Here is a 27,077-nt window from a genome sequence, read left to right as displayed (position 1 = left end):
AATCCACCTCTGGTACATGCTATACCCCTCTCCCCCTAGCGCCTTGAGACCCTAATGGGTGAGTAGCTCTGCTATATAAACTCTGATTGATTGATTAATTCTTGGTCATGGCAGATTTTTTTATGAGCCGTTTCTGGACCCCCATGGCATTGCCTTCAAACTTGGAAATCCTGCGTTCAGCACCATCTAGTTGCACCGTGTGCGATCCAACCTCTCACCCATGCGGTCCAGGCAATTAGGGTATTGAGACGCATGTCAATGGATTTAAGGCCAGCGCGCAATTCTTCCACAATGGCAGAGGTTCCATCGAGATGGGGACCATTGGTGTCTCCATTGGAGGGCTCTTCAGAGTCAGATGGATGCTGCTTGTGGCGTGGCATTCTGGGAGCATCAAATGACAGTTTCTTTTGTTTAGGATCACCCCTACCCATGATGGTTGTGTAATGATTGTCAGAGAGTGCTGCAATGCTGATAAACAAACAGTGCTGGAAGGGCAGCCTTATCACCTCTGTGACGGGCCTCAGTGGAAGTCAATGTCAAATTGTAGGGCGCGCTGCTGTGTAGCGGGGTCAGCTGAGTTGACACCGTACAGTAGGTTAATAATAATCGGTGGGTCTTGATAATGGCATCTAAAGCACAAAATAGCATGAGAGTGAGTCAGTCGTTGTTAGAAATGGGGTCTTTGGTTGCAGTCAGGTTACCTATGTCCAAGCAAGGACCCTCACTCTAGTCAAGATAAAAGAGAATCACCCTCAGCTAACCCCTGCTCACCTCCTTGGTAGCTTGGCACGAGCAGGCAGGCTTAACTTTAGAGTGCTAGGTGTAAAGTATTTGTACCAACACACACAGTAACTTAATGAAAACACCACAAAATGACACAACACAGGCTTAGAAAAATAGAAAATATTTAGAAAACTAGACCAAAACAACAAAAATCCAACATACACAAGTCAAGTTATTAATTAAAAAGCAAAAAGAGTCTTCATGTTCTTTTAAACACAATGCTAAGGCTGTTAGCGTGAAAATGTACCTGGGTCGCATCAAAAATAACCCCGCATGGGTGAGTGTGCGTGGAAAGAAGCCTGCGATGCGCCAATATCACTCACAAGCGAGACCGTGCGTTGTTTCTCCTTCGGCCGGGTCAGCGTGCGTCGTTTCTTCTCTCTGCAGGAGAGCGATGCGTCGATCCAGACAAGGACTTTCAGGTCTGGGCAGACTTTGCGTTGTTTTTACACGCTTAGCAATGTTTGCGTCGGAAATCCTGCCACACGGTGATCCAAAAACCGTGCAGTGTGGGTTGCGATCTCACCAGCCTCTGTCAGCGATGCTGCACGTTGTTTATCCAGCCGTGCTGCAGGCGGAGCTTCGATTTCAGCTGCGAAGCCGGCGGCGCGTTGTTTTTCCAGAGATTGCATCAAAAGTTTCCCTGCACGTCGATCTGTGCTGGGATTTCTCAAACTTGGCCTGCCAGCTTCTCCTTTCAAGGCCCCAGAAACTGGATAGGGCACAACTTGGCAGGGCAGGAGTCTCAGCAGAGGCTCTAGGTGCTGGCAGAGAGAAGTCTTTGCTGTCCCTGAGACTTCAACAACAGTAGGCAAGTTCAGTTTCAAGGCCTTGGAGAGTTCTTCACAAGCAGGAAGGCACACAAAGTACAGTCTTTGTTCTCTTGCACAGACAGAAGCAGCAACTGTAGGATAGCTCCACAAAGCACAGTTACAGGCAGGGCAGCTCTTCTTCCTGAGCTCTTCAGCTCTTCTCCAGGCAGAGGTTCTTCTTGGTTTCTAGAAGTGATCTAAAGTTTGTGGTTTTGGGTGCCCTTCTTATACCCATTCTGTCCTTTGAAGTAGGCTTACTTCAAAGAAAGGTCTCTCTTGTTTGTGAAATCCTGTCTTGCCCAGGATAGGCCCCAGACACACACCAAGGGGCTGGAGATTGCATTGTGTGAGGGCAGGCACAGCCCTTTCAGTTGTGAGTGACCACTGCTCCCCTCCCTCGTAGCACAGATGGCTCATCAGGATATGCAGGCTACATCCCAGCTCCCTTTGTGTCACTGTCTAGAGAGAGGTGGAACCAGCTCAACTATCAAACTGACCCAGACAGGGAATCCACAAACAGGCAGAATCACAGAATGGTTTAAGCAAGAAAGTGCTCACTTTCTAAAAGTGCCATTTTCAAACACACAATCTTAAAATCAACTTCACTAAAAGATGTATTTTTAAATTGTGAGCTCAGATACCCCAAACTCCACACGTCTATCCGCTCCCAAAGGGAATCTACACTTTAATCATATTTAAAGGCAGCTCCCCTGTTAACCTATGAGAGGGATAGGCCTTGCAACAGTGAAAAATTCATTTAGCAGTATTTCACTGTTAGAACGTATAAAACACATAGGGCCTACCTTAGGGGTTACATGTAAAAAAAGGGAAGGTTTAGGCCTGGCAAGTGGGTACACTTGCCAAGTCAAATTGGCAGTTAAAATCTGCACACACAGACCCTGCAGTGGCAGGTCTGAGCCATGTTTACAGAGCTACTATTGTGGGTGGCACAGCCAGTGCTGCAGGCCCACTAGTAGCATTTGATTTACAGGCCCTGGCACCTCTAGTGCACAGTACTAGGGACCTACCAGTAAATCAAATATGCCAATCATGAATGAACCAATTACATACACATTTTGTATAGGATCACTTGCACTTTAGCTCTGGTTAGCAGTGGTAAAGTGCCCAGGGTAACAAAAACAGCAGAAACAGAGTCCAGCACACATCAACAACCTGGGAAACAGAGGCAAAAAGTTAAGGGAGACCTCCCCAAGGATGAAAAGTCTAACAGTCGTGCAGGCCTCTTGCTCTTGCTGCAGCACCGGAAGGGAGTCCGCAGCAGGAGTGGCAGAGAGACAGCAAGGACCCAAGCAGGTATATCTGTAGGGGGCAGTCGGCATGTTGTTGTTAAGCCCAGTCCCCAATCCATGACGAAGATGGGCACCAGTACACGCGTGCTCGGTTTCCACGGCCCTCGAATCTTCAATGAGGCCAACCAAACGAAGAGTATTGGGGTGGACTGGGGGTAGGGGAGCATGCGTTAAGCCCATGCCGGGAACACAGCAAGAAGGGCGGGCCAACAGGGCAGGCACTGCAGCCCATCAAGGGATTCCCCTGTACAAATGTGCCTCCATACCGTTAGTTCAGTCGGCGGTGGCAGAAGTGCTCCGGAGCTCCTTAGTGGCCAATCGCATACGGCCCTACTAGTGCGCCGCGGCCGCTGGGTCCAATATCATCGCCGGGCATGAGTGCGTGCCATTCAGCTCCATGTTGTTTCAGGAGGGCATGGGGGTTGGTGCCACATCTTCGTCAGTGCTCCCCTCCAACAGGAGGTAGAGAAGCGAAGCACCAGGACCAAGCTGCACTCGCCATGGCCCAGTCCTCTGGTGTTGGTTAGGCTCATTGCTAAGTGCACAGACATCCCAAGAAGCTACCATTCAAAAAGCATATTCTTGGAAACAAACCAGAGACATCTGATCCGCCCGGGCCAGTTAGCTGCCAGCAAACACCGACAACAGGCCCTTGATAGAAATTAATTTCTATTTCTCAGACGTAGTTGTTTTGTAACACTATCAAACTTAAACTAAATCAAGGGGCAATTCCTCTCCGACACAAATTATAATGTCTACTGATCAACATGAGTTGACAGATAAGCTTACTAAACTGATGAGAAATGTTATTATTGAGGAAGTAGAATCATGGAGTGGGCGTTTCCTACTGGTTTGGCCAGTGTCATGATTCACAAGGACATTCAAGTTTGAGGAAGGCTTTGTGAACACGTGAGGCATATTTCTTTAAAGCTGTGGCAAATGGGCTGGGGAGCCAAGAGTAGCAAGCAAACCAGGGTCAAGGGTGGGAATTCCGGGTCATGACAGGCAGTTTTAAACAACAAAAAAGGCTTAAGAAAGCTGCCAGGCAACTTTCCATGTTGTTTGCCCCCCCCTATTGCTAGTTCATTCACTGCTTCTCATCCCCCAACCTTTGTTTTTTTGTTTCTTTACGGTTCATAACTATTCTGACCTCTTTGCTTGTTATGCTGACCTTACTCTTTTGATTCTGTTTTGGCTATGTCGTATTGCTCTGTTTTCCCCTTTGCCATCCCCACTCAGAAGAACCTTAATTTGTTTTCTGAGTTTTAGACTTACTCTCTGCGTTTCCACTTGGCATAGTTTTACTGTGGTTCGCCTTTCAGAAGCCGGTGAGAAACATGCATATTTATTTATTTATAATTAGTGAGTTATTGTCTTATCAGAGAGTCCCAGTGTATATCCAAACAGCAACCAGAGATGTAACATCTGGGAGTGCCATGCTAAGGAAGACTTGGTTGTGTTGCGGCTTTGTCTGATATGTCCAACTAAGTAGGGGCGGAGCCACAGTTTGGGAGGTAAGATGTATTGTTGTCAGAACACATCGAAAAACTTTTGAAAAACCTCACAGTGAGAAAGTCGGACAATTGTTTATGGTTATGAGTTGCTTTGAGAGCACTCAACATCAATCTTGTAACCATTAGAAATCAATCAAGTAAAATCAATGGAATGGTGTCTTTGAAAGAGATTACATCAGTATTTTATTCTTTCGATCTTTCATCCGTTTACCATTAGTTTGAATTATGTTCTGAATTGAGTCTTTGGCTATGTTTTTAGTGCCTCATGGGCAAAAGATATTGAGAGCTATATAAAATGTTTTCAGGATGATGTTTTGATCTTTTCTAAGGGTCATTTTCTAACATGGCCTGAAGAAATATGATCATGTCACCCCCATCTTGATGGAACTCTGTTTTCTCCCTTTGCTTGCCTGCAACACTTTAAGAAACAGCTGCGTCATTTACACAGCCATCACAGCCAGCACCCCACTTATCTTGCAGACAAGGTTGACATCTCTGGTGGTTCTCAGCACACCTGCAGTCAGCACATTATCACACTGTAGACTAACTAAGAAGTGCAAGAAGGAACAAGGAAGCAGGCCTTTTCCAGAGATAGTGGGACTCAACTGAGTCTGGTGATTAAAAGCTCCCCCCACCTATTAGGTGGTGCTCTGGTATGATCATTACGTGGGCAAATAAGGCTGAAGGGCCTTGCAGTGAGTGGTCAATGATACATGTGGGAAGAGCCGGAGCGTGTCGAACAGGTGGTGTGGCCTGTTGATATTGAGGGGTCTGTGCCTGTAAGATACAAACCAATGGTCTGTCCTGCTGGAGTGGAGTAGCGAGATGAGGACAAAAAAAAAAAGAACATATTTCAGAAGTTTGATAAATATTGCACTAAAACGATGTCACTTTGAAGAATGAGAAATTTTACTTCTACCAGGAAGTAGACTATTTTGGTCACACTGGTTTGGATGAATTTTAACAAAAACATTTTTGGGCTGAGGTAATTCATTGTATACCATCTCCTGACACTAAAGACAATTGCTATTATTGACTGAATGTGACAAGTATTGTAGTTAGTTTGAGCTAAATGTTACTGGCAAAATGGAGACAATAAGGAAGCTGGTGATAAAGGCTGTGGAATTTCTTTGGCGAGATGAACAACGAAACGCATAAAAAAAAAATCAAGAAAGAGATTGTTGATGCCCCCATTGTGGCACCTAAATATGTGTTAAATAATTGTGCCATTACTGTTCATGCTGGTATTTATAAATTGAGTGCTAATGTGTCACTAAGAGCAGGTAAGGAACAGCATAATTAGCATTTGTTCTTTAAATATCATGGAAAGGTGCTGTGATTGAGACAGAATTCTCGGTGTGTGTGCAGTCCATTGAATAATTTACAACTGATGTATGGGGCAGCACATTTGAATTAAAATCTGATCATAAGCTTTTGGTGAAAATAATGTATCCAAGTGGAAGGTGGAATTGCCATACTCTGTTTGAGACCTCAAAAGTATTGTTTTTTTTAAATGGTGGCTGCCTACCTGACGAGGGTGCCTTATGATTCCAGTGATACAATTTGTGGTTCCAGGAGTTATGATTTAGATGTGGGTGTCATTTTATACAGTGCAAGTTTAAAGGTGTTGGTGTAAAGGCTTCGGAGAATGTTGATGGAAGAGATGGCAAATATCATTGTTGAATAGGTTTGTTTCAGAAGGAAATGGGAAAAGGTAGCTTATGGAAATAAAACAACCTATGGACATCTTTTGAAATTGAGAAGCCTTTTTAAAGAACACAAAGGTGAAGGAATGGAGTCGTCCAAATCCACTGATAGATTAATTTATTGCTTTTTGAGCTCTGCTGCACTGTCTATTTCCTCGTGTATTATATAAAGTTTGTGATATAATATGAGTGTCTAAGATTGATGTATATAAATAAATTTTCCTTTTTCCCTTATTTTTTTCCCCACATGTTTTCTTATTGTTCAGACTGTTGTTCAGTATGTGTTAATCTATATTTCCTATACCCTTCTGATCCTTTGCAAGGAACAGATGTGTCATCTCAAACATGAGCTTTCATCATACACAACCTTTTGTCTTTTAAGTAGGTTTATTTTTTATTTTCTTCCATGTCATTTTGCGTCTCTGGTAACTGCTGTTCCCTAATCCTTTTGGTTTTCTATATGTACTTACAAGTTTCTTCAAATTTAATTCTCTTGATTTTTCTCTGTTACGTTTCAACAAAAACACTTTGTCTAAATGTTAAATATTATATTTAATTATTATATTCAGTCTGATATGGTCATTAGCTCTGTTTCGACATGTCTCTTGGAATTGCTTCATGGAATATCACAGGACTATGGTGGTCATTACAACCCTGGTGGACGGTGTTAAAGCTGCATTAATACCGCAAACAGGCCGACGGACAAAAAAGGGAATTATGACCGTGGCAGAAACCGCCAACATAGACAGCCACTTTAACACTCCGACCGCCACCTCGGTACAAACAAACAGTGCAGTGGTCACCGCCAACAGACAGGCGGAAGACAATGTACAGCCCACAGTATCACAACCCGCCAATCCGCCACCTTTTCCGGGGCGGATTCACCGTGGATAAAAACACAGCGGAAACAGCTTTTGCAATGGGAAAACGCTCACCTGAACATACTCCACGAGGAAGGAGGCTACCATGGAGCCCGAACTACAAATACTCCCTGCGCTTCTCTTCCTGCTCATCTACGATCACCAGCAACGTAGTCGCCGAAGACAACGGTGAGTACTGCACCTACGACATAGGGGAGGGGGGAGGCAAAAGTCAGGGGGACACACACGCAACACCCCCACCCCCAACCCGACCCTCGCACACTACAACACACACACCAATGCAGTTCCAAACAGCACAGTAACAACCCACAACCCCCCGGGAAGAATGCAAAGACAAAACGAAATCAGTTCAAACATTGTAATATGTCAAAATAGAGTAATCTACTATATACAGATATATACACACTTTCCAAATATATACATCACGATGAGTAGTACAGGTATGCACTTTTCAATGTCCGTGGACCACTGGGCCCAAAATGCATGGGCGAGGCCCACACTAGATACCTGTCCACAAACGGAGAGAACACTGCAGGGGCATCAGATAGAAATACAACAGGCAGCTCAGGGGGAAGGGAAGGTGGGGCACCTCAGCCGGATTACAGCACCACGCCAGATTGACAAAGGGGCTCCATGCCCATTGATGTATCCTGGGGAGTGCAAAGCCACAGTCTCTCAAGTCTCTACAGTGGGTGGGTTGCCCACTGTTCCATCCTGGGGAGTGCAAAGCCACAGTCTCTCAAGTCTCTACAGTGGGTGGCTTGCCCACTGTTCCATCCTGGGGAGTGCAAAGCCACAGTCTCTCAAGTCTCTACAGTGGGTGGGTTGCCCACTGTACCATCCTGGGGAGTGCAAAGCCACAGTCTCTCAAGTCTCTACAGTGGGTGGGTTGCCCACTGTTCCATCCTGGGGAGTGCAAAGCCACAGTCTCTCAAGTCTCTACAGTGGGTGGGTTGCCCACTGTACCATCCTGGGGAGTGCAAAGCCACAGTCTCTCAAGTCTCTACAGTGGGTGGGTTGCCCACTGTACCATCCTGGGGAGTGCAAAGCCACAGTCTCTCAAGTCTCTACAGTGGGTGGGTTGCCCACTGTTCCATCCTGGGGAGTGCAAAGCCACAGTCTCTCAAGTCTCTACAGTGGGTGGGTTGCCCACTGTACCATCCTGGGGAGTGCAAAGCCACAGTCTCTCAAGTCTCTACAGTGGGTGGGTTGCCCACTGTTCCATCCTGGGGAGTGCAAAGCCACAGTCTCTCAAGTGGATAACATTCTCCACTGGTTCTGGAGGGGGACTGGTGCCCAGAGTGCTTCATCCTGTGAAGGACAGACAGAGTGGATGCAGGTCTCCACTGGTTCTGGAGGGGGACTGGTGCCCGGAGTGCATCACGCTCCCCGTGACGGTCCCTGTTCCGTCACTGTCCCAGCTGCACATGGGCTAACGATGCTTGATTTGGCGGTGCTTTGCCCTGTTCAGCGGTCTTCACCATGTCGGTCTTTGGCCTGTTCAGTGGTGCTTTGCCAGGGCGGTGCTTTGCCCTGTTCAGCGGTCTTCACCATGTCGGTCTTTAGACTGTTCAGCGGTGCTTTGCCATGGCGGTGCTTTGCCCTGTTCAGCGGTCTTCACCATGGCGGTGCTTTACCCTGTTCAGCGGTCTTCACCATGGCGGTCTTTGCCCTGTTCAGCGGTCTTCACCATGGCAGTCTTTGCCCTGTTCAGCGGTCTTCACCATGACGGTCTTTGGCCTGTTCAGCGGTGCTTTGCCATGGCGGTGCTTTGCCCTGTTCAGCGGTCTTCACCACGGCGGTCTTTGCCCTGTTCAGCGGTCTTCACCATGTCGCTCTTTGGCCTGTTCAGCGGTCTTCACCATGTCGGGCTTTGGCCTGTTCAGCGGTCTTCACCATGTCGGTCTTTGGCCTGTTCAGTGGTGCTTTGCCATGGCGGTGCTTTGCCCTGTTCAGCGGTCTTCACCATGGCGGTCTTTGCCCTGTTCAGCGGTCTTCACCATGTCGGTCTTTGCCCTGTTCAGCGGTGCTTGCCTTTGCTGTCTCTGACCTGTGCAGCGGTGTGTGGCATTACGGCCCCTCAGTGCCCAGCGGGGCTGTGGCTGCCGGGGCCCTCCAGGTCACTGAAGCTGGCGGTGGTCTCCTGACCTGTGACGATACTGGTGCCCTCCAGGGCACTGACTCTGGCGGTGGTCTCCTGACCTGTGACGATACTGGTGCCCTCCAGGGCACTGACTCCGGCGGTGGTCTCCTGACCTGTGACGATACTGGTGCCCTCCAGGGCACTGACTCCGGCGGTGGCCTCCTGACCTGTGACGATACTGCTGGCGGTGGTGTCCCAGCCGGCGGGGAGGATGGTGGCCTTCTCCGCCGTGCTGCTCTTCCCAGACTCTGGAGACTTCTTCTGCCCCTTCAACACCTTGGGAGGAGTCACAGCAGACTCAGCACTCCCCCCGGGACCCTTGTAAGCTGTTTTTCCACCAGGAGGCTTCACCCTCTCCCGTCGGCCACTTTCCAACTTAAGGTGCTTTACAGGGGGTGGACTGGCAGTGCTTTGGCTCCGTGTCACACTGGCTGCCCTGGTGGCAGGTGCACTCCACAGACCTTTAACACGCACCACTGGTACCGGACTTTTTCTGGCTGAGGTGCTACTACGGGACCTATGAATTGGAGGGGTGGGGTTGGTGGGAAAAAGGTCAACGTCGCTGAGGAAGAGTTTCTGTCGAACACTGGGATGGGTAGCTGGAGGGGGTCTGGGAGTGGAGGAAGAGGAGGAAGAGGAGGTGGTTGTAGGAGGTGTCACTTTAGGTGATTTGGGTGCAGGTGCAGGTACTGGAGGCTGTCATGAGGTGGATGGATGTTGGTTGTGTGGGTGCCCGCGTTTGTGTACTTTGGGAGGGGGCGTCACAGACACACTGGGAGTGGACACAGGGGACGTGTAAATGGTAGTGGGGGTGGTGAGTGCAGGGTAGCGGGGTGTGGTGCTGGGTGTTCTGGTGCGAGTCCTAGTGCCTATAGATGTAGTGCATGCAGGTGAGAGTGTAGACGACACTGGGAGGGAAGAGGGAGACGACAAGGGGGGGGACACAGTGGAGGCAGTGGATGTTGCTGTGTCAGTATGTGGGTGATGCTTGCGTGAGTGCCTGTGGGTTGTGTGGGGCTTATGTTTGCCTGAGCTACTTTTGTGTGTTGGGGTGTGAAGATGCTTGTCTGATGGTGTGGTTGAGATAGGCTGGGGTACAGGGGATTGGGTCTGGGTGGAGGAAGTTGGAGGGGGGAGGCTAGAGACAGGGACAATGGATGCCATCAGTGCTGAGGCCAGAGATTGCAGGGTTCAATGAAGGGCAGCCTGACCAGAATGAATGCCCTCCAGGAATGCATTACCGTGTTGCAACTCCCTTTCTACACCCTGGATGGCATTCACAATGGTAGCCTGCCCAACAGTGAGTGACCTGAGGAAGTCAATGGCCTCCTCACTGAGGGCAGCAGGGGTGACTGGGGCAGAGCCTGAGGTGCCTGGGGCGAAGGTAATGCCCACCCTCCTGGGTGAGCGGGCACGGAGCGAAGGCTGAGGGGCTGCTGGGAGGGCGGTGCTGGTAGGGGGGGTGGCGGCTGTACCTGTAGAAGTGGGGGGCACAGATGGTGCCGCCACCACAAGGGAGCTCCCATCGGAGGATGAGTCTGTGTCGCTGTTTGGTGATCCGGTGCCCGACGTGAAGCTCCCCTCACCCTCCGTCCCACTGGTGTATTCAGAGTCTGTGGTGTGGCCCTCCATGGCCATGTGGGATGCATCTCCCTCGTGCTCCGGTGCCACTGTACCTCCGCCTGATGATGCTGATGCACAAAAGAACAGGGAGAGCACAAAAAGGCGGGGGATGACAGAAGAAAGACAGGTTGAGTGCATGGTTTACCGCTACCGTTGGCGGACAATACAGACACAGCAGCCCCCTGCACTACGCCGTGATCTTGCCCTCTACAGATGCAATTCCTGGGATCTGGCCTACATGGCTATGGTGGACATCTGCACACATAGATGACACAGGGGCATGTATACCTGTACTTGGGCCTCTACAGAGGTGGGGTGGAGTGCCACATGGCAGGCATTACGGAGGGGCCTAGCCTACCTAACTCGCCCTGGCCTAGGGGAACCCACAGCCCTCATCCACCACCCAGACCCCTCCACTGTGCGCAAAGACCGCAGAATGATGTTGTACTCACCCCCTTGTGTCTGCTGTGATTCCCTCAAGCGCCCATCCAACTCAGGGTAGGCCACTGCCAGGATCCTGAACATCAGGGAGGTCATGGTGTGACGGGCACCCCTCCCACGTTGGGAGGCCATCCCCAGCTGAGCCTCCGCCGTCTTCTTGCTCCAGCGGCGAATGTCCTCCCATCTTTTACGGCAGTCTCTGGTGGACCCCCAGGGTCCGGACGTCCTTGGCGATGGCATGCCAAATGTTCTTCTTCTGGTGGGCGCTGACCTACATGACATGTACAGGGGAAGAATAGAAGTCATTAACAAGTGCACCGTCAAAGTGAGTGGCCCCCATCCGTACCCTTGCCATGTGGCACATGCATTCACAGACCTTCATGGTCGCTTAACTCTGCCCCCTTGCTACTGCAATCCAGCCCTCTCCACCCAGCTTAGCCCATACAACGTGCTCCCTGTGTACTTACCTGTTGGTCTGGAGGACCGTAGAGTAGCGTGTACTGGGGGAGGACCCCGTCGACTAGCTTCACCAACTCCTGAGCAGTAAACGCTGGGGCCCTTTCCCCAGACGCAGCAGCCATTGTCTCTTCCAGACTGAGGTCACAGCAGCACTTGCAGTGTAGGTCCTCTCCTGTCGAAGATCAGGTATCGAGTGATTGAACAGATAGAAAATGGCGGTCACGTCCGCGGCGGTCACGTCCGCGGCGGTGCGTATCATCACCGCCGGCGCACTTCGTCATTGGCTCCTGGGACCCATAGGGTCCAATGTTAACCAATGCAGCATTACGCTGCGGTCTACGACCGCCTACCGCGACGGTGTACAACGCCAGCGCAGATACCTCACACCCCATTGTCCCCGTTTAGAGGTCAGACAGCCACCATTTCAGGGGCCCACATGGCTTCATTTACTACTGCGTCACACATACCTAGGCCTACACTCAACACACATACAGGATGAGTTTTGTATTTGGTGTCGTGTTCTGTGTAGCTGTGGGTACATACGTGGGATTTTGTTGACTCTGTGGTCGCTGTTGCCCTTCATAGGCACCGTCAGCTGGGACATTTGAGGAGATGGCGGAATCCTCGGGTGTACCGACCGCTGGTGGACCTGTTAACAATGGAGGAGCGACATTTGATCATCACCTACAGGTTTGACCGTGCCACAATCCAGGAACTGTGTACCCAGTTGGAGCCAGACCTGATCTCACCAATCCACCATCCCACAGGAATACCCCCTGACGTGCAGGTGCTATCAGTGCTCCATTTCCTTGCAAGTGGATCATTTCAAACAACAGTGGCCATGGCATCAGGGATGTCCCAGCCTATGTTTTCCAACGTGCTGTCCAGAGTGTTGTCTGCCCTGCTGAAACACGTAAGGAGCTACATTGTTTTCCCTCAGGTGGAGGATTTGGCTACAGTGAAGGGTGACTTTTATGCCCTGGGACATATCCCCAACATCATAGGTGCTATTGATGGCACCCATGTAGCTCTGGTCCCCCCACGCAGGAGTGAACAGGTGTACAGGAACCGGAAGAGTTATCATTCCATGAATGTACAGATGGTATGTTTGGCAGACCAGTACATCTCCCAGGTGAATGCTATGTTCCCTGGCTCAGTGCATGACGCCTACATCCTGCGGAATAGCAGCATCCCGTATGTGATGGGTCAACTCCAGAGGCACCGGGTGTGGCTATTAGGGGACTCTGGTTACCCCAGCCTGTCCTGGCTATAGACCCCAGTGAGGAATCCCAGGACCAGGGCAGAGGAACGCTACAATGAGGCCCATGGGCGAACTAGGAGGGTGATCGAACGCACCTTCGGCCTCCTGAAGGCCAGGTTCAGATGCCTCCATATGACAGGTGGTTCCCTATTCTACTCACCAAGGAAGGTGTGCCAGATCATCATCGCCTGCTCGATGCTTCACAATCTTGCTTTGCGACGCCAGGTGCCTTTTCTGCAGGAGGATGGTCCAGATGACGGTGTTGTGGCAGCTGTGGAGCCTGTGGAGCCTGTGGACAGTGATGAGGAGGAAGCTGAGGAAGAAGACATAGACAACAGGGAGTCAGTCATACAGCAATATTTCCAGTGAGACACAGGTGAGAACAATTTTTTTACTATCACATTCACTTTCACTCTTCTACCTCTATCCTGTCTGTCAATTAGTTGCAGTATATGGTAACTGAGTTGTACGTTTCCATTACGGTTTCACAGGTGTGGTTACCAACGTGTGTCATCTGCTTGCATCCTTCATGGACTTGTGATGTGTGAAATAGGTATGTTGACATAACATTTTCGAACAGATTTTGCCATTGTCATAGTTAATACACATATTCAAAATGACAGACTGACTCCAGATTGTTTTGTAGTTCAAGGGAGTTTATTGAAGTGCTAATTATTGGAGGGGGTGGCAAAATGGTGATGGGTGATGGTGGAGGAATGTCCATGGCAGAGTCCAGTCTATTAGTCACACAGGTGCATTGCCCATATGGGCATAGGAAGTGGAGCTGGGGCAGTTCCAATCTGGACAGGCTAACAAAGTGGGACAGTGGGAGGACAATCAGGGTGGTCTCATTTCCTGGCGGGGGTCTTGCCATCTTGCTCTGTCCTGTTCCTGGATCTCAGGGACCGCTTGCGGGGTGGTTGTCCGTCTGCAGGGGGTGGGGTGCTGGTGTGGTGGTCCTGTGGCGGGGCGTCCTGTCCACTAGTGCCAGCGGAGGTGGTGGGCAGTTCATCGTCCATGCTGGTGTCAGGGGCCCCTTGGAGTGCCACGGTGTCCCTCATGGTCTTTTGTATGTTCTTCAGCACCCCTACGATGGTGCCCAGGGCGGAGCTGATGGTTCTAAGCCCCTCCCTGAAGCCCAAATACTGTTAGTCCTGCAGGCACTGGGTCTCCTGAAACTTGGCCAGGACCGTCGCCATCGTCTCCTGGGAGTGGTGGTATGCTTCCATGATGGAGGAGAGGGCCTCGTGGAGAGTGGGTTCCCTTGGCCTTTCCGCCCCCTGTCGCACAGCAGCCCTCCTAGTTCCCCTGTGTTCCTGTGCCTCCATCCCCTGGACCGTGTGCCCACTACCACTGCCCCCAGGTCCCTGTTGTTGTTGGGGTGGTGGGTTAGCCTGGGTTCCCTGTAGTGGTGGACACACAGCTGATTGACGTGTCCTGGGTACAGAGGTATGGGCCCACTGGGTGGGTGCTGTGCTGGTGTTACCAGAGGGTGGAAGGTCAGTGTTGGGCTGTGCCTGTGCAAGGGGAACCGACTGTCCAGAGGCCCACGATGGTCCAGGCTGGTCATCTGGATCCAGTTGGCCAGAGCTGCTGTCATCACTGTGGGCCTCCTCTGTGGGTGGGGTAGAGATGTCTGGACCCTCCTGCTTGGTGACGTTGGGTAGTGGTCCTGCAGGGGTATAAAAGCATGATTATTGCATGTGTGTGTGTCATGGTGTGCAATGGGTGGGTGAGCGTGTACCCCAGTGCTAGCATTCCAGTGTGGGGGCTTGTGTGATGATGGTTGGGGGGGTGTTATGGGTATGTGCAGTGGGCATGCTTTAGTGAGGGGTGACCATGCTTTGGTGTTGCATGCAGGGCTTGGTGTTGGGATGTGTGGTTTGTGTTATGAGTACATTAGTGAGGATTTGGCGTGATAGGGGAGGGGGTGACGGTGGGGGGGTGTGATAGCATGCAGGATGGGGGATATGATAGTTAAGATTTGACTTACCAGTGTCCATTCCTCCACCGACTCCTCCGAGGCCCTCAGGATTCATGATGGCCAAGACCTGCTCCTCCCATGTTGTTAGTTGTGGGGGAGGAGGTGGGGGTCTGCCGCCAGTCCGCTGAATTGCGATATTGTGCCTGGATATCACGGAATGCACCTTCCCCTGTAGGTCGTTCCACCTCTTCCGGATGTCCTCCCGATTTCTTAGATGCTGTCTCACAGCGTTGACCCTGTCGACGATTCTTCGCCATAGCTCCATCTTCCTGGCTATGGAGGTGTGCTGCACCTGTGCTCCAAATAGCTGTGGCTCTACCCGTAGGATTTCCTCCACCATAACCCTGAGCTCCTCCTCGGAAAACCTGGGGTGTCTTTGGCGTGACATGGGGTGGTGTAGGTGATGTGTGGGGTGGTGTATGTGTTGATGAGTGTGGTGATGTGTGGTGGTGTGTGGTGTTTTGAGCGTAGGTGTTGTATGGGTGATGGTGTTGTGTGCCTCTGTGTGGTGGGGTTGTCTATTGCTGTAGTCTCTCTCTGGCCTTCTTTCAGATTTTTGTGGTCGTAGGGGTTTGTGGGTGTGTGTTTTATATTGTGTTGGGTGTGTGGGAGTGGTGTTTGTATGTGTATCAGGTGTGTGTATTTCGAATTGTCCAATGTGGCGGTGTTTTGGAGATGTGTGTGTATTCGTGGGTCATGATAGCATGGGCGTGTTTCTGTTGGCGTGACGGGGGAGGTTTTGTTTTCGCCAGTTTATCACTGACCTTTGGTGTGGTGGAGCTGTGTGGGTGTCTGAATTTCGGCAGATTCTGAAATGTGGGTCATAATAGCTGTGGCGGAATTCCGCGGCGGTGTGTTGGCGGTCTTCTGCACGGTGGTAAGCGCCTCTTACCGCCAATGTTGTAATGACCCCCTATATTTGCTAATTAAGAGACAGAGAGGATTATCTCATATTTTTTAACTTAATGTGAATACTGTCTTATTATAAGAATCACATTTTATAGAGTTAGACAATTTAAAGCATAAAAAAGGAGGGGGAACAGCATTTTCTTCTCACCAGGTAACAGAAAGAAATGGTGGTGGAATTCTTTCTAGTAAGACCTTAAGGAAATTAGTAGTCTTTGACTGTATATTTGGACCATAGTTATAAATAAACTTATGGATGACTCTGATGATAATTTACTTTTTGGAGGAGGCTGCAATCAAATTGTTGATCCTTTTATTGATACAAATTTTAAATCTATCTTTGTTCCTAAAAAGCCCCAAAAATATTTGTTAGTGCAATAACACAAAGGCTGTTAATTGATGCCTGAAGGCTTTATAATATTACCCTTAGACAATATGCATACTTTTCTCCGGAACTTCACACCCAATTTAGAATTAATCATAGATTTATTTCTAACAAGTAATCTCGATATTTAATGTATTCCAAAAATAGTATCAATTTTGATTTCAGTGCATGCACTTGTCGCCATACACATAGATTAATTACCAAAACACAATGACAACAGATGGTAGTGCTTATTAACACTCTTTTATTGGGCTAATCATTTAACTACATTCTTCAAACTTTTCAGTGAATTATTTCATGATAATTGTACTGAATATATCCCTGTGTATGCTACCTGGGAGTCAAATGAGGTAGCTACTAGAGACTACATTATTCACTTTGTCTCAAAAATAAAAGGAAATTAGCTAATGAAAAATCCAATTAAATCTTCAAAAATATCAAAAGATTAGAACACAATTATTATATCCTTTAATTCAAAACATGTCTCCAAGAATTAACTGCTGCTAACTTTCAGTTTAAAAAATATCTGTGGAAAATGCTGCCACATAGCTTCTTAGATGTTCTTAGATCCAGTGCTAGGTACTAAAGAGGCCAAATGAAGACTAATACACAATATAAATACAAAGATCCTGACACTTTAGATGGGTTTGTGCACTACTACTTAAATTTCTATACTCCTGAATCCATCCCTTCAAAAGATTACATCATGAAAACCCATCTACTTAAGTTAAGACTTTTGATACAGATGTTGCTTTTTCTCTCTTAGAGTTGAACGTATCATTACTAAAGCACTCTACTCAGTATGAAAAGGAAAGACCACCAGCACTGTTGGGTTAACATAATTTTCCCTACACTTTTCTGAAATACTCCTCTCAAAATATTTATATCCAAATACAATACTTCTCTCAGATTAGTCTCACTAATGGCTCCTTCTTAGACACTTAAATATGTATAATTCCATAATATGGTAGAGATCAGCAACTTTGAAAGAATTATGGGACTTATTGTGGGAGTTATTTACTGGTTAGAACGACATGGTTATTATGAGTCATTTGCAATTAAAAAATAATGTTTTCATGTATAGCACTATGTTTTCCTTACTTACGCTAAAGTATGTCTCAAAAGGCCTCAACACAATTTAAAGTAACATGGCTGCTCTTTCATAATAGTCATCGTGAGTTTATTTTTCGTATCCACACGGCATGCAGCAAAATGTGCGCTGTTTGTTTTACAATGGCCTGTTGTTCTTGAAGAACTGAAGAGGAAACCATATTGCATTAATTTATGTGTATTTTCATTGTTCATTCAACTAGTTTTATCGTGACACATCTGATTACAGTAGGTCAGAAGGAGCTTATAATTATTATTGCAGTAGGATAGTATTATGACATGCTGTAATGTTGATACATTAGCTCACTTCATGCTGACTATGCAGTTTCTTATGCTATAAAACCCCTTGAATTTGGGAGTGACCAGCTCTTTTTGGGTGTCTATTGGACATGCTATCTGTATCTCCATAGATTTACTGCACATTTTAGACTTAGAGCCTGATTTAGAGCTTGGCAGAGGGGTTATTTCATCACAAACATTTCGGTTATCCTTTCCACTGTATTACAAGTTCCATAGGCTATAATGAAATTGTAATATGGCAGACAGGATATGCATTACTCTGAATCAGGCCCTTAATCTATTTATCAGAGTTTGCATAATGCTGCATCTATTTAAATTCTATGAGCCTTCATGGGAATTGATTTCTATGTCGTTTGAACGACTCATTGAGACTGCTATTTGTTTATCATTCTGTACTGCACTTTAATATTTTAATAAACCTTTATAGTGTCCACCTTTCCTGATATCAATCACACTTTTTGAGTCATTCTTTTTATTGACTGTATTTTAAGTGCATCTCAGAATCTTATCATTGCTTCATCTATTTTTTAGGTCAATCCTGTCCCCACCCAATGAATCTAAGGGGGACAGAAGTGTTAGATTCTCCTGTTTTTTTCTTCTTGTTTCTGTCTCTCACTTTACTGTTTATTCCTTTCCTTTATCTTCCTACTTTAACTGCTTGGAATCATTGTGCATAATGGAACATGTTCTATGATAAAAAGTGCCCTTTACATCCGTTTCTGAGCTGACCCCGAGATTATAATTAGCATTAAATATGCATTCACTACTAGACTTACAATATTTGTGTAATGGATCTAACTGTTTTTTGTTCGGTTTCTTACAGACTCTTGCACCAGAACATGCCCCACTTCTTGAGTTAGCAATTAGGACAACACTTTGCTGTCCACAACTGCTACAAAGTCGCGGAGCCACAGCACATCATTCTGCTGGTATAGGCTGTGATTACACTGTTGTATCTGGTAGAACTAAGCTTTGGTAAGCTGTCCCTGTTCTAAAACACATCTACTGCCACAGCAAATTGACCCTAATATTATCCTGTCGTAATTCCTTTACTGCAACGAACATTTCATCTTTATCTATGCATCTTTAGAAAATTTGCTAAAAATGTCTTCTCTGAAAAAGACAACTGGAAATAAAGTAAGCATTTGGTATGATTGTGAAGCAGTACCCCCTGAGAGGATCATCATCACTGTCTTCGACAATCTCTGCTTCAACTTGGAGTGTGCAGATCCCCAGACTGCTGTATCATGATGCAAACAGGCAGGACCACGGTACACCAAGCAAAAAGGCAGATGGCCAGTGGCACGGCATCTTCTAACTAGGTGGTCCGATCCCCAGAGCCATCAGCGCCCCAGCTAACCACAAGCTTATTACAAACACACAGTTGGCATGGCAGTCTGCTTCTGCTGGTCAGCCAATGATGGTCAACCACCGCTTTATGCGTCCACTAAAGTGCACATTGGATGAATTTAAAAACAACACAGCTGCCACACATTGCTTCAGTGTCCGCACCAGTGGATACACCTGCAAATCAACCTATAAAACACACCCCTTCACAGACAACAATCATTTGCATCTCCACAGGGATAAAAAGAACCATGACCACTGTTTTTTTTTATTTACATAGATTAGGCACCCTTTTTTTCACCATTGCATAGAACACCCTGCACACACTTTTGGTCATTTACTGTGCGTGTATGACTGTTTAAATGTGTAGTCTAAGACTATTCTGTATGGATGGTCTGGTTTAGCTACTGGGAATAAGGGATTAATCATTGGTGGAACACAGGGTCAATTACGCCCTGGTACACCAGTTGTGTGAGGATTTCACTCATGGGTGCTTTTGTATCAAGTTTTATTGGATATTGGGGTTGAGGTTGATTTTTTATTGGAATTACATGATAGGGGAAATCTTTATCCCATCCTGCGTGTTTGCAATACAACGTGGGTGCCTGCACCAATGCCCAGTCGATAGCGTAGGATTCTGCGACCTCCTCTGGAACATGGGACAAGAAAGAAGGTTTGATAACATCTTCCCCATATGGGCAAGTACGGACAAATTCAGGTGGCCAATCCCTTTCAGCCAGTAGAATATCATATATATTTACGAAGCGGTCCCAAAAGATTGCGTTGATTGTGCGTTCAATGTCTCCTTCTAACTGTAATGTTACTTTGTACACCCTATCAGGCATGGAGACACGCATGTACGCAGTTTCTACTTTTAGGAAGTCATCAGTTGCTTTCACCTCCAGATCCTATAGAAGATTCCTGCAAACTATTGTGACCTCTGCCGCGCTGTCTAATAGCACTAATGCCCACTTCTTGTTCTTCAATAGAGCTCTCTTCTTGATTGGCATGACGAACTACAACTGCTGCCACTTTTTTCTTTTTGAATTGTGGTTTTTGTTGGGGAAGTTTCTCTTCTTTTTTAACTGAAACTTCTGTTGGGCGTTGTGATTCCTGTCTCAGTTTCACATACTCAGTTCTTCGCTCTGACCGCCCACTTCTCTCACTGCATTTTTCCGGTGGGTCCTGAAAGGAACGAGATTGGCTTGTATCGGTATATTGCTATCTGTCAGGTGTTTTTAGATTATCTCTATTTCTGAGATTATATCGATTCTGTGGTGTCTCCGTATGCATTGATTCTCCCCTTTCTTTCTTAGGTGTTTTTTTTTTTATCCCAGCATTTCGTAGGACCCTCAGGAGCTTGCTTGGTAGAATCTTTATCAAATTTACCCTGAAATTGTGGTTTTGTTGGTCTGAACCCCAGATTATCTCGACCAATGCTAGAGTAGGTGTCTGCGATAATCTTTGGCAGCTCACGTTCTTGATCCTGTGGAGAAGCATCCTGGAGCCGCATGCACACTGCTAGTGCAACTGTTTCCCCTTTAAGATTACTTAATATAATTGAGGACACTGTGGCAAAATTGCCCATTAGTTGTATCCCCAAGTCCAGGGCCGAGGCAGCCCCTTATTCATCTTGAATTTGTTTCAACACTTCCGGTAAGTTGGCAAGTGTCGGTGTATCATGTGCGGTAGTATAGAGCGTGGCAAATACCGTGCCCCAAGTATTACAGTTATCTATAGTGGAAACCATCCCAAATGGCAAGCACATAGTTAATAATCTATGCTTATCCTGAGGTCCCGTATGAGGAAATTCTGCTTCCAGTGCATTTAGTTTTTGAGCTAACCAAAACAGAATTTCTTCTCGTTTGGGAGGGTACTTTACCCATGATCGAATATACAGTCGCAGGATTAATGCCTTGCGTTACTGCATGTGGTTGCGCTGTAGTACCATGTGCTGTGTTTGTGTTTAATGTTTGCATTTCAAACTGTACTAATGTTCTGTATATTGTCATCAGCTCAGCATATAAGCGACGGACTTCAGCTGCCGTTAAGTTCGCTGCGACAAGGTGAGGTGTGTATGTGGCCAATAAAGGCCAGGTAGGACCATCATTACTTAGAGGACCTAACCAAACGTGTAAAATTGTGTGGGGCCATCAAGCCAATTATTGTGTTCTTGATAAGATAGAGGTATTTCTAGATAAGCATATGCTCTGTATTGTGCAGGTATATTTGCAGGTGTAATGCATTTGTGTTCCCATCAGCTGCTGGAAATGTGACCCAAGAATAAAACATTATGTTCTATAGGCTGGGTGAGCCTCAACAACAAATGTAACTGGACCCCACTGGGTCGTTAGGCCATGTGTCAATAAATGTGCAGTAAGGGATGGCGGCATGTTGACTGCAATTGCTACCTGTTGCGGATTCGCCATGATGAACGGTTAATTTTGTTCAGAGATCAGCACACCAAATGGGGATTATCCTTTTAAGAATTCAAGCTTGAACAACCTATAGCATAAGTTAGGTACTCCCTTCTTAGCTGAGGAGGAAAATCCTCAATATCACGGATGTCTCCGTATATAATACTGAGGTGTATTTGGGTGTAGTGTGATAGAGATACTCAGGAGGACCCGAAAATTAGAGCCTGACCAAACGTTGGTGGCGCCATGTCACGTAGGTTCTCATTATTCTTATGAGACTACTGGATTTGAGAGGCAGAATCACTTGCACTGTGGGGGACTGAATCTAACCCACTACAGGTGACATCTGTCGGCCTAATCCGGGTTTTTCTCTGGCTAACTAGCAGTGCCTCATCTTCACCCAAGAGTAGGGATGATTGGGCAGCCGAGCACATGACACAATTGATTCCTCAGGGAAATCATGGTCACTCAGATCACATCCGTTTCTCTCAGTTACATTGGTATCACATATGTAAGGACAATCAGAGGCAGTATATGTTTCAATAAGATTTTAGTGAAGCAACTGCATCTTAGATAATAAAGCATGCACTGCAATAACCAGGACGATAAAGCATGACAGGATTAAAATTGTGACGAGGAGGGTAAAGCATAAAAATAACGCTACCATATTGTCACTAGAGTCATTACAATAATTCCTACCTTGGCTATGTTAGAGCACAGCATGTTAAGCTCTAGTTCTGCCTTTCAGGTTCCCCTGGGAAGACATCATCCCTCATACCTGAGCAAGATGCCTGTAGTCTACATAAGCAGCTGCAGCGAAGGGTTCAGCAATCAGCATACATTTGTGGTCGTCTGGCTGGAATCGCCCTCTGACGTGTATGGGACAGAGAAATGTTTTTATAATAAAACAGCTGATGTTCTGAGAAAATGTCCCAACATAAGGATGTGTATGTTTCTATGAACACTAGAGACAAAGCGTTACCACGTTTACCGGCAACCTATCTTAAAGCAGCCTTGAGAAAAGCACATAGTGAAAGAAATGTCTTGTTTAAGAAAGGAGTGCTGATCTAGGCAAATAACAGCTAGATATAGAGAAATAAAACAAAACCCCAATTATGGCTATTGTTAAAATAATAAACAAAGCTGAATAAAATATATCTAGGTTAAAGTGCACAGCGACAGGCCTAGTTTGCTAAAATAACGTGTATGAAGCTATAACTAAAATGGCTACACAACAACCTGACTGCAAAGCCCAGTAGGCACTTTCTCTAACTTCAACCACCAGCCCAGTGTTTACGTATCCCAATGCATCTGTTGGTGAACTCTCAAATGAAGTTTACTCACCTGGGAGGATACCTGTTATCAAGTGTTGGGAATTAGAGGAAATAAGCTGACTGCAGTAGGATGGCTTGTGCCTGTATCTCCAACCATCAGCTCAGTGTACACTTCTCCAAATACCCTTCTTTGGTAACTCTCAAGTGTAGTTTACTCACCTGGGAGGTTCCATTTGTCTAGTGTGTGTAGTAGAGAGAGTGAACTGACTACAACTCCCAGGAGGCCTTGTGTCTATTACTCCAACCACCAGCCCAGTGTGAACTTATCCAAATACCCTTGTTTGGTAACTTTCAAGTGTAGTTTACTCACCTGGGAGGATACCATTTGTATAGTGTGTGTAGTAGAGAGAGTGAACTGACTGCAACTCCCATGAGGCCTTGTGTCTGTAACTCCAACCACCAGGACAGTGTGAACTTGTCCAAATACCCTTATTTGGTCATTCTCAATTGTAGTTTACTCACCTGGGAGGATACCATTTGTATAGTGTGTGTAATAGAGAGAGTGACCTGACTGCAACTCCCAGGAGGCCTTGTGTCTGTAACTCCAACCACCAGTCCAGTGTGCATTTGTCCAAATACCCTTGTTTGCTAACTCTCAATTGAAGTTTACTCACCTGGGAGTGAACAAGATACAGATCATGCTCAACTCGAAGACATGTCTGTATACTTAGCTCCATCATGACCTGCTAGCCCAGGATGAGACTATTGAGGATAGGCAGTATACCTTACCCAGTATGTACAACAAGTATTCCTAAGGCCTCATGCTGCATCACCAGATTGGTATTGGCAGCTGACACATTGGCACAGCACTGAGCACATGATGACTTCAGTCACATATACAAAAAGTCCTGTGTTGGCCTGTATCTCACTCAACTTGGCCTACAAATGGTCAAATGCACGTGTTGCCCCACCCCACTGTGTTGGCTTCCCTGGTGGTAAGATGTCATTTTCACTCCATCTTCCAAAGTGCAGCTGATCTGCAAATCTCATCAGTTGCTTGAGTCAAATAGTTTAGGCATGCTTCACACATCATATCAAATAACCCAACACCATGCTAACTTGGCACAATAGGATTACCTACAACGTAACCATGTCCAATGTTACTGCTTACTGTAACACAAAACCTATGGAGGTAGATGTCACAATTCAACCATTAACAATGTATGTTCTTTATCAACAGGTTGAGGTGCCACTGGGCACACCAAGGCCACAGAGCAGACTACCACTACCCCCCTGGATGTAGCCCTCAGTGACAATAACACTCCTGGACTTGTGGATATGGAGGAAAGTCCTGACCCATCTCGGCAACCTGGTCAGATGGCAAGTATGTCTCATTGTGGTAACAACATCACCTCCAACTCTGTTGCTTCTACATCCCAGTCAACGGTGCACCCCCCCAACCTGTGTAACTTGCACAGTTTCTACCATCTTGTGCCCCCCAGTCCTGGATCCTGAGGTGCACTCAACTGTTTTTAATTTCACATTTAGACATTAAATATGTCAGACCATTTGAACCATATGATGATGATCCAAGGTACTTGTTCAGGATGGGACATGTTGCATGTACACAGTGTCTAGCTCAGGATTACAACCGTTCCACACAAACACATACACACAAGTGTCTGGTCAAAGAAGAAATGTTATTAAATTGGTCAGCACCCAGGCTGTCAAGATGTCTGAAACATTGCAAATCATAATTTTTTTAGTCATACTGAGTACATGAACAAATCAACAGGTACAGACCTTCAGACCACGGAAGGAATTTGCCAGATATTGTCCTATAGAATAGGCAATCATTGAAGTAGTTGATGTAATCAACTAAAGCCATATCACCTACCACACCAAAGTAATCCAACATCATATAATGCAAGACTCAGACTGATGGCAGTACAACCACTTCTGATCACAGGGTCATTACAGTCCAGTGCTCCTGCATCTCGTGGCATAACACAAACATATGTCAGTGATTTGTCACAGGCACTTTGTCCTAAAATGATGAAACACATCAAAAACTACATACTGGTCATACAGAAAGCATTTTAGCCAATGTCAAGGGCAAATAACATGATTGTGACCCGTGACTACATATTTTCTGAGCACATGATGACACACATAATGCATCAGGGCCAACACAGGACAAGACACAAGTCCAAAGGAGTCTCATGAACTTCCATCCTAACACTGTGCAAGCTGTCTTGGCACAGGTCTCCTACACCTAAAGTCTGTGACCAACATTCCCTGGAACAATCCATGACCACTTTGTATGTCCGAACAGCATCACATACCTTCCAATGTCATAACTCTGAAATGCACACATGGTGATGTCATGGTGAAGGTACCTGAACAACGAACAAAACAAGGAGTAAAGGCATGAAACCATACATATGACACAAGTCACATAGCAGGCATCTTGAAAACAGAGTACATTGCAATAAATCTGACACAAAAAATCAACATCATCAAGCTGGGGATTTGTCAAAGCTATCTCATGAATCAGCTTTGGGTGATCTTTAGCTGAGTATCAGCTCTAACTATTTCACATTATTAACAACATACATTCTCACAACTACAGTACATTGTACAGCCAAACTCATGACATAACATAAAATATTTACACTAATCAGAAGAAACTGTTGATGAGAGCTTATCATAAGTCAGCTCCTCCTTTCATCTTTATTTGGCATTTCAAGATTTCTACCCGGTGGCACTGCAGGTTCCCTCTCCCCTGGGATGTAAGGGATATTTCTCTGCAGGTCAATATTGTGGAGCATGCAGGCAGCATGCCACAGTGATCTAACACTTTTCTGGGTGAGTAGAAGAGGGCCACTTGTCCTGTCCAGACAGCAAAATCTGGCCTTCAGGAGCCCAAAAGCCTGCTCTACTGCCCGCCATGGGCCTCATTGAAGCAGATTTCCCCTAGCGTCATTGAATTCCTCAGCTGTGTCAATAAGCAAGCACAGTTTGGATATGCTGAGTCTCCTGTTTAGGAATGGGACATAAGTGCAACAATGAGTCACTCACTTCATGCTTGTATTACCTAACATTGCTCACACACAATCAGGACAAATGTGACTTACCAACCAACAAGGCCCTCTCTGGTTGCAGTGGTGACATCAGCTGGGGTATGGTGCTTTTCCCCATTATGAAGGAATCATGAGGTGATCCCAGGAAACGGGCACAGACGTTTCACTATTTATTGGTGACTCACACATGCCCTAGCATGTCATTGCATGTCATTTGGCTTGTACACCTAGGACAACAGTTTTTACACACAATGCGCATTTCCATACCACTGATGTGGCAACATGTAACAAAGTGTTCTGCACATGGGAAATGTGGAAGATTTGTAATGTGACTGTTGGCATGCATCATGGAGTGATCATATTTGGTTGTGTACAACCATTCATCCACGGAGCTCTGGGTTTGCAGGACCAAAACAGAGACAGTGATTTAGCTTCCCATTGGACAACATGTAGAGATCGGATAAACAGACAGCTTGCACGTTGATTGCAAGGGAAGTATTTCCTGTTGCAATAGACTTCTTCAGTGGCCTGCAGTAGCACAAAGGCAACTTGTGTGCCATCATTGGCCCTCACCGCATGTGGGAGGCGGCCCAGACTAGCCTTCACATTGGCCAAACCCTTACGTCAGGGGAACATGATATAGCTGTCAATATGTTTCATCATTGTTGATAGGAAATCTCTTAACACAAGACTGAACATAGGTTGGGACATATCACCAGAAATGGACACTGGCCCTCATTACAACCTTGGCAGTAAATGCCATCTAGCGCCGTGCTGACGGGCGCCAACATACTGTGACCGCGGCGGTAATCCACCACGGGTATTATGACCCACACAGAGAATACTGCCACAATACAGACACCCACACAAGTCCGCCACACCAAAGGTCAGTGATAAACTGGCAGTACCAAAACCCACACTGTCACAGCAACAGGAACATGCCCACAGCATCACGACCCACGAATCAATGTGGCGGTCTTTCAACCGCGGTAAACCATTGGCGGTACACATCGCCTTGCTCCAAATGCACACACACTTACAATACACCAATACATTGGACAATTCAAACTACACACACCTGTCACACATACACACACCACACCCACACACTCACAACACTATAAAACACACACCCACATTACCCACAACCTCTTACAACAACAAAAATAGAACAAGCACAGAGGAACAAGCAAATAGCACACATATACTCAGAGGCACAGAACACCATCACACATACACCATCCACGCACATCCCATAATACATCACAACACATCACCCCACACATCACCTCACACATATCACTCACACCACATCATGGCACCTCAAAGACACCCCAG

The sequence above is a fragment of the Pleurodeles waltl genome, chromosome 3_1, assembly GCF_031143425.1.
Source record: "Pleurodeles waltl isolate 20211129_DDA chromosome 3_1, aPleWal1.hap1.20221129, whole genome shotgun sequence".
Lineage (NCBI taxonomy): Eukaryota > Metazoa > Chordata > Amphibia > Caudata > Salamandridae > Pleurodeles > Pleurodeles waltl.
The sequence above is the reverse complement of the archived record's forward strand: the minus strand, read 5'-3'. Positions refer to the sequence as shown.